The following is an 8,745-nucleotide window of genomic DNA, read 5'->3' on the forward strand; positions in this document are numbered from 1 at the left end:
GCAAACCAAGTTCAGAAGCACATCAAAAAGCTAATCCACCACGATCAAGTAGGCTTTATCCCTGGATACAAGGTTGGTTCAACATATGCAAATCAATAAATGTGATTCATCAGATATACAAACTAAAGGCAAAAAACACATGATTATTTCAATAAGATGCAGAAAAGGCTTTCAATAAAAACTTTAGTATCCCTTTATGTTAAAAACTCTCAATGAACTAGGTATTGAAGGAAAATACCTCAAAATAATAAGAGCCATCTATGACAAATCCACAGCCAACATCATATAAAATGGGCAAAATCAGGACGCATTCCTCTTGAAAACTGGCACAAGACAAAGATGCTCTCTCTCACCACTCCTATCCAACATAGTATGAGAATTCCTGTAAAGGGCAATTAGGCAAGAAAAAGAAATGAAAGGCATCCAAACAGGAAGAGAGGAAATCAAATTATCCCTGTTGGCAGATGACATGATTCTATATCTAGAAAACCCCACAGTCTTGGCCCAGACACTCCGAAAGCTGATAAACAACATCAACAAAGTTTCGGAATACAAAATCAACGTGTAAAAATCACTAGCACTTTTATACATCAACAATGTCAACCAAGAGTCAGATCAGAAACCCAATCCCATTTACCATCTCTATAAAAAGAATGAAATATCTAGGAATTCAGCTAACCAGGAAGATGAAAGATGTCTACAATGAGAATTACAAAACACTTCTCAAGGAAATCAGAGATGATACAACAAATGAAAATCATTCTATGCTCATGCATAGGAAGAATAAGTACCATTAAATTGGCCATACTGGCAAAAGCAATTTACAGATTCAATGCTATTCCTATCAAACTACCAATGAAATTCTCCATAGAACTAGATAAAAACTATTTTAAAATTCATATTAAACAAAAAAAGAGCTCGAATAGTCAAGGCAATTCTAAGCAAAAGGAACAAAGCAGGAGGCATTACATTACCCAACTTCAAAGTATGCTGCAGGGCTATAATAACCAAAACAGCATGGTACTGGTACAAAAACAGACACATAGACTGAACTAGAATAACAGAGAGCCTAGAAATAACGCCTTGCACCTACAACCATCTGACTTTCAACTAAGTTGACAAAAGCAATAGGAAAGAACTCTCAATTCAATAAATTGTGCTGAGATAACTGGCTAGCCATATGCAGAAGATTAAAACTGGACCCCTTTCTTACTCAATATACAAAAATCAACTCAACATGGATTAAAGACTTAAATATAACACCCAAAACCACAAAACCCTGGAAGACAATCTAGGCAGTACCATTCTCGATATAGGACCAGGCAAAGATTTCATGACAAAGACACCAAAGGCAGTGGCAACAAAAGCAAAAATTGATAAATGGTATCTAATTAAACTAAAGAGCTTCTTCATGACAAAAGAAACTATCAATAGAGTAACAGACAACCTGCAAAATGGGAGAAAATATTTGCAAACTATGCATCTGACAAAGGTCTGATATCCAGTATCTATAAGAAACTTAAGCAAATTTACTAGCAATAAGCAAACAATCCCATTAAAAACTGGGCAAAAAACATAAACAGGCACTTGTCAAAAGAAGACATACATGTGATCAAGAAGCCTATGAAAAAAAATCAAGACCTCAATATCACTGATCATTAGAGAAATGCAAAGACAAATCAAATCCACAATGAGATACCATCTCACACCAGTCAGAATGGCTTATTATCAAAAAATAAAAAAATAAGAGAGGCTGACAAGGTTCTGGAGAAAAGAAAATGCCTATACACTGTTGGTGGGAGTGTAAATTAGCTCAATTATTGTAGAAAGCAGTGTGGTGATTCCTCAAAGAGCTACAAACAGAACTATCGTTTGACTCAGAAATACAATTACTGGGGATATACCCAAAGGAATAGAAATCATTTTATTATAAATATGCATGCATGTATATGTTTATTGAAGCACTATTTATAATAGCAAAGAATCTATTATCCTTAGCAAACTAACAGAGGAACAGAAAACCAAATACTGCATGTTCTCACCCATAAGTGGGAGCTAAATGATGACGATGCATGGATACAAAGAGGGGCAGAAAACACACTGGGGCCTATCAGAGTATGGGGGTGGGAGGTGGGAGAGTATCAAAAAAAATAACTAATGGGTACTAGGCTTAATACCTGGGTGATGAAATAATCTGTACAACAAACTCCCATGATGCAAGTTTACCTATGTAATGTCGAGAGGGAACTATTTTGCACTGTTGGAGGGAATGTAAATTAGTACAACCTTGATGGGAAACAGTATAGAGAATTGTCAATGAACTAAAATTAGAAATGTCATTCAATTCAGCAATCTCATTATTTGATACCTACCTCAAGGAAAATAAATCAATATATTAAACAGATACCTGTTCTCATATGTTTATTACAACAGTGTTCACAATAGCTAATATATGGGATCAGCTTGAGTGTCCATCAATAGATAATTGGATAAAGAAAATGTGGTTTATATACAAAGTGGAATACTATTCAACCATAAAAAAATAATGAAATTATGTCTTTTGCAGTAACATGCATGGGACTGGAGGCCATTATTATAAGTGAAACAAGTCACACACAGATAGAAAAATATTGTATGTTCTCACTTATAAATGGGAGCTAAAATATTCACACAAATAGATACAGAGAGTATAATGACAGACAATGGGGACTCTGAAGGATGAAGGAGTGGGAGGGCGAGTGCAAGATGAGAAATTGCTTAATGGGTAAAATGCATGTTATTTGTGTGATGTACACCCTTAAAGCTGTGCGTTGACCACTACACAATCTATGCATGTAATAAAATTGCACTTATACCTTATAAATTTATATAGGCAGAAAATAATCTTACCATAGTATTCCAAATTTCCCTCTCTTAACCCTTATACATTGTTGTCATTCATTATACCTACACATAAGTCACAAATATAGACTATAGTGTTACTGTTATTATTTGGAACAAACTGTTTTCTGTTGGATAAGTCAAGAATAGAAAATGCAAAAGATTTTATTTTACCTCAATTTATATCTTCTCTATTGCTATTCCTTTCTTTATGTAGATCCATGTTTGTGGCCTATATCATTTTCCCTTTTTCTGAAGAATTTCTTTTAATATTTCTTGTGAAACAGGTCTACCAGCAACAAATCCCCTACATTTTTGGTTTTCAGAGAAAATGATTTTTCTTCACTTTTGAATGATAATTTTACTGGATACAAAATTCTAATGATGTATTTTTTTTTTCTTTCAACACTAAATATTTAACTCTACTCTCTTCTTGCTTGCGTGATTTCTGAAAAGAAGTCTGATCTAGGTATTCCTCTATAGGAAAAATGCTTCCCCCACCCTGACTTCTTTTAAGATTTTCTGTCTTTGATTTTTTACAGTTTGAATATGATATGCCTAGGTATGATTTTGTTTGTTTTTCATATTTTTCCTGAATAGTGTTCTGATCTGTTGTTTGAAGTCTGTTGTTAATTTGGGAAAGTTTCAGTCACTATTGTTTCAAACATTTGTTCTTTGTCTTTCCCTCTTCTTCTTCTGATATTCCCACTATGTGTATTTACTTATTTTGTAATAGTCCGTCTGTTCTTGAATAAACCATTCTGTCTCTTCACTCTTTTTTTCTCTTTGCATTTCAGTTTCAGAAGTTTCTTTAAGCTCCTTGATTATTTTCTTGGCCATGTTTATTTAGCCTTCTGATGAGACCATTCTTCATTTCTCATAATATTCTGGGTTTTTTTTTTTTTTTTTCTATTTGTAGCATTTCTTTCTGATTCTTTCTTTGAGATTTCATATATCTGCTTCCATTACCCATCTGCTTTTGCATATAGTCCACTTTTCCCATTAGGATCGTTAGAATATGAATCATGCTTGTTTTAAATTTTTGTCCGATAATTCCAACTTCTTTGCCGCATTTGAGTCTGGTTCTCTTGCTTTCTCTCTTTTCAGACTTAAAAAAAAATTATACCTTATTTTTTGTTAAGAGTCATATATGATATTCGGTGAAAAGAAATTTAGGTAAATAGAACTTTAGTGAGAGATATTATGTTTATCTGGATAAGGGTTATAACTATGTTTACTGTTTGTTATATCTGTTGGTGTCAGAGGCAAAAATTTCCTCTGGTGTCCTTGCTTTGTCTCTCCTGCTGTCTTTGGGACTCCCTAGAGATTTTTCTTCCAAGTAAGGTCCTATATCTACCATTCTATTTAGTTGTGTCCCTGGATGATTATTTAGGAGCCATTCTGATACTCTGGTAAGGTTGGTAAGGTGTAGGAGGAGGGGACACATTCTTTTCTTTTTTTCTTTCCTTTTTTTTTTTTTTGAGACGGAGTCTCGCTCTGTTGCCCATGCTGGAGTGCAGTGGTGCGATCTCGGCTCAGTGCAAGCTCCGCCTCCCAGGTTGGCGCCATTCTCCTGCCTCAGCCTCCCGAGTAGCTGCGACTACAGGCACCCGCCACCACGCCCGGCTAATTTTTTTGTATTTTTAGTAGAGACGGGGTTTCACCGTGTTCGCCAGGATGGTCTGGATCTCCTGACCTCCTGATCCGCCCGCCTTGGCCTCCCAAAGTGCTGGGATTACAGGCGTGAGACACTGCGCCCAGCCAGAGGGGACACATTCTAAAGTTATATCATTAGGTCTCAGTCTTTTAGTGGGCTGTTATCTTCACAAGTGCTTTTCAGCTCCTCTTTCTTCACTGAAGCAGCTAACCTAGAGTATTTTCCTTCTATATGAGAGGCTAGAGTGGGCAAGAGCTGGTTTTATCTCCTCCCTGAGGCAATTTAAGCTCCGGCAACAACCCAGTTAGTTAGGTTCTGGTGAAATACGTTCTTTTGAGGTCAGTCCTTGTTAAGAAGAGCAGAATGTTCTGAATGTATCTCATAAATGCTACTTTACTCCTGCCTTGAGAGAAGTATGAGGATTTTTCTTTTGCATTTTTCTTTTTTTCTTTTTTCTTTGGTCTTTAACTGTGAGAATCTTTTAGGGCTCCTACAAGTAAAACTTATAAAAGTGTGTGGGAGCGGGACAGGGCAGAGATGGCTGACTATAAACAGTGGCGATCGGAGGCTCACATCGAAAAGAATTAAAACAGCATGTGAATGCAGCACTGGCAACCAAGGTATCAGGTTCTGCTGTCAGGACTGACTAGGTGCCTGGCGTGACCCATGGAAAGGAAGGAAGAGCAGTGTGGTGTGGCCTACCTGGGAGCCAAATGGTGCAGGAGAGTCCCTATCCCCCGGCCAAGGGAGGCAGTGAGTGACCCTGCTACCCAGCCTGAAAAACCATGCTTTTTCTATGGAACTGTGCAACCCATAGGTGAGAAGATCCCACTCATGAGCCCACACCATCAGGGCCTAGGGTCCCAATCAGAGAGCCACCTAGATTCTCAACAGCCACTTAGCTAGAATCTACTTAAGCCTGCCATGTTCCTGGGGGGAGGGGCAACCATCACCACAGTTGTGGCTACCTGCTGTCTAAGCCATATGAGCTCCTGGGGGGAGGGGTGGCAGCCAACAATAGGACTGCTAGCCGCCTAAGGGACTAAACTGGGGGTAGGGGGAGGAATGGGAGGGGAAAGGCAGGGGAAGGCAGCAGCCATCTCTATAGCTCCAGGCTGTGCTTTTCCCCTGCTGGAGCCAGGGAGGCTGGACAGCTTGGTCCCAAGAAGTATCCCCGACAGCCCAACACACTGGCTGTGGCAGACTGTGGCCAGAGTGCCTCTTCAGGCCTGACTCTGACCCATCCCTCCTCACTGGGTGAGGCCTCAATGCAGGAACTCGAACAACTTGAGTCAGGGGCTCAGGAGCAGAAAACTGATCTCCCTGGGCCTGAGCCCCTAGTGGGAGAGGTGGCCGTAGTCTCCATAGAGCAGCAGACTTAGTCTTTCCTCCTGATAGTTCTGAGGAATCCAGGCAGACCTGATGAGTGGGTTTCCTCCCAGGGCAGCACACCCGCTCCACTAAGGGACAGCCAAAGTGCTTCATTAAATGAGTCCTGCTCCCTGTGCCACCAAAGTGGGAGAGACCTTCAAACAAGGGGGTTGTGAGACATCCTATACAAGAGCATACCTACTGGCATCAGGTTAGTGCCCCTTGAAGTCAGAGATCCCAGAGGAAAAAGAAGACACCCATCTTTGTTGTTCTTCAGCCTCCTCAAGTGACATCTCCAGGCACTTTGTCCCCAACAAAACCTCATCCAAGAGTCAGCAAGCTCAAAAATCAAAACTAGACAAATTCAAGAAGATGAGAAAGAATCTATGAAAAAATGCTGAAAACGCAAAAGACCAGAGTGCCTCTTCTCCTCCAAATGATCACAATACCTCTCCAGCAAGGGGACGTAACTGGATGGAAGATGAGATGGATACATTGACAGAAGTAGGATTCAGAAGGTGGGTAATAACAAACTCTGCTGAGCTAAAGGAGTATGTTCTAACCCAATTCAAAAAGCTAAGAACCTTGATGAAAGGTTACAGGAGCTGCTAACTAGAATAACCTGTCTAGAGAGCAACATAAATGACCTGATGGAGTTGAAAAACACAGCATGAGAACTTCATGAAACATACACAAGTATCAATAGCTGAATCCATGAAGTGAAGGAAAGAATATCAGAGTTTGAAGATCATCTTCCTGAAATAAGGCAGGCAGACAAGATTAGAGAAAAAAGGAAAAAAAGAATGAACAAAACCTCTGAGAAATATGGAGCTATGTAAAAAGTCTGAACCTATGATTGATTGGAGTACCTGAAAGAGATGGGGAGAATGGAACCAAGTTGCAAAACACACTTCAGGATATTATCCAGGAGAACTTTCCCAGCTGGGCAAGACAGGCCAAGATTCAAATTCAGGAAATCCAGAGAACCCCACTAAAATAGTCCACAAGAAGATCAACCCCAAGACACATAATCATCAGATTCTTCAAGGTTGAAATGAAGGAAAAAATGTTAAGGGCAACCAGAGAGAAAGACCAGGTCTTTCTGGGAAAGGGAAGCCCGTCAGACTAACAGCAGATCTCCCAGCAGAAACCCTACAAGCCAGAAAAGAGTGGGGGTCAATATTTCGCATTATTAAACAAAAAATTTTTAACCCAGAATTTCATATCCAGCCAAACTAAGCTTCATAAGCAAAGGAGAAGTAAAATCCTTTTCAGACAAGCAAATGATGAGGGATTTCATCACCACCAGGCCTGTTTTGCAAGAGCTTCTGAAGGAAGCACTAAATATGAAAAGGAAAAACTGGTATCAGTCATAGCAAAAACACACCAAAATATAAAGGCCAATGACACTATGAAGAAACTGTGTCAACTAAAATGCAAAATAACAACTAGGATCATGATGATAGGATCAAACTCACGCATAACAATATTAACCTTAAATGTAAAAGGGCTAAATGATCCAATTAAAAGACACAGACTGGAAAATTAGATAAAGAATTAAGACTCATCAGTGTATTGTATTCAGTAGACTCATCTCACAGGCAAAGACACACATAGGTTCAAAATAAAAGGATGAAAAATATTTACTAAGCAAATGGAAAGAAAAAAAAAAAGCAGGGGTTGCAATCCTAGTCTCTGACAAAACAGACTTTAAACCAACACAAATCGAAAAAGACAAAGAAGGGCATTATATAACGGTAAAAGGATCAATTCAACAAGAAAAGCTAACTATCCTAAATATATATGCTCCCAATATAGAAGCACCCAGATTCATAAAACAAGTTCTTAGAGACCTACAGAGAGACTTAGACTCCCACAAAATAATAATGAGAGACTTTAACACCCCACTGTCAATATTAGACAGATCAATGAGACAGAAAATTAACAAGGATATTCCGGACTTGAACTCCACTCTGGATCAAGTGGACCTAATAGATGTCCACAGAACTCTCTACCACAAAAGAACAGAATATACATTATTCTCAGTGCCACATGGCACTTATTCTAAAATCAACCGCATAATTGGAAGTAAAACACCACTCAGCAAATGCAAAATAACTGAGATCATAACCAATAGTCTCTCAGACCACAGCACAATCAAATTAGAATTCAGAATTAAGAAACTCACTCAAAACCACACAACTGCATGGAAATTGAACAACCTGTTCCTGAATGACTCCTGGGTAAATAATGAAATTAAAGCAGAAATCAAGTAGTTCTTTGGAACCAATGAGAACAAAGAGACCACATACCAGAATACCTGGAACACAGCTAAGACAGTGTTAAGAGGGAAATTTACAGCACTAAATGACCACATCAGAAAGCTAGAAAGATCTCAAATTAACACCCTAGTGTCACAGAAAAAAAAAGGAAAAAGGAAAAAAACAGAAGCAAGAGCAAATATATCCAAAATCTTGGAGAAGACAAGAAATAACTAAGATCAGAGCAGGACTAAAGGAGATAGAGACCAAAAAAATCCTTCAAAATTCAAGGAATCCAGGAAATTTTTTTTTTAATTAACAAAATAGACCACTAGCTGGAATGAAAAAGAAGAAAAGAGAAGAATCAAACAGACACAATAAAAAATGATAAAGGGGATATCACCATTGACCCCACAGAAATACAAACTACCACCAGAGAGGACCAAAAACACCTCTACACAAATAAACAAGAAAATCAAGAAAAAATAGATAAATTCCTGGACACATACAGCCTCCCAAGACTAAACCAGGAAGAAGTCAAATCCCTGAATAGACCAATAACAAGTTCTGAAATTG

Source organism: Macaca fascicularis, chromosome X, assembly GCF_037993035.2.
Source record: "Macaca fascicularis isolate 582-1 chromosome X, T2T-MFA8v1.1".
Classification (NCBI taxonomy): domain Eukaryota; kingdom Metazoa; phylum Chordata; class Mammalia; order Primates; family Cercopithecidae; genus Macaca; species Macaca fascicularis.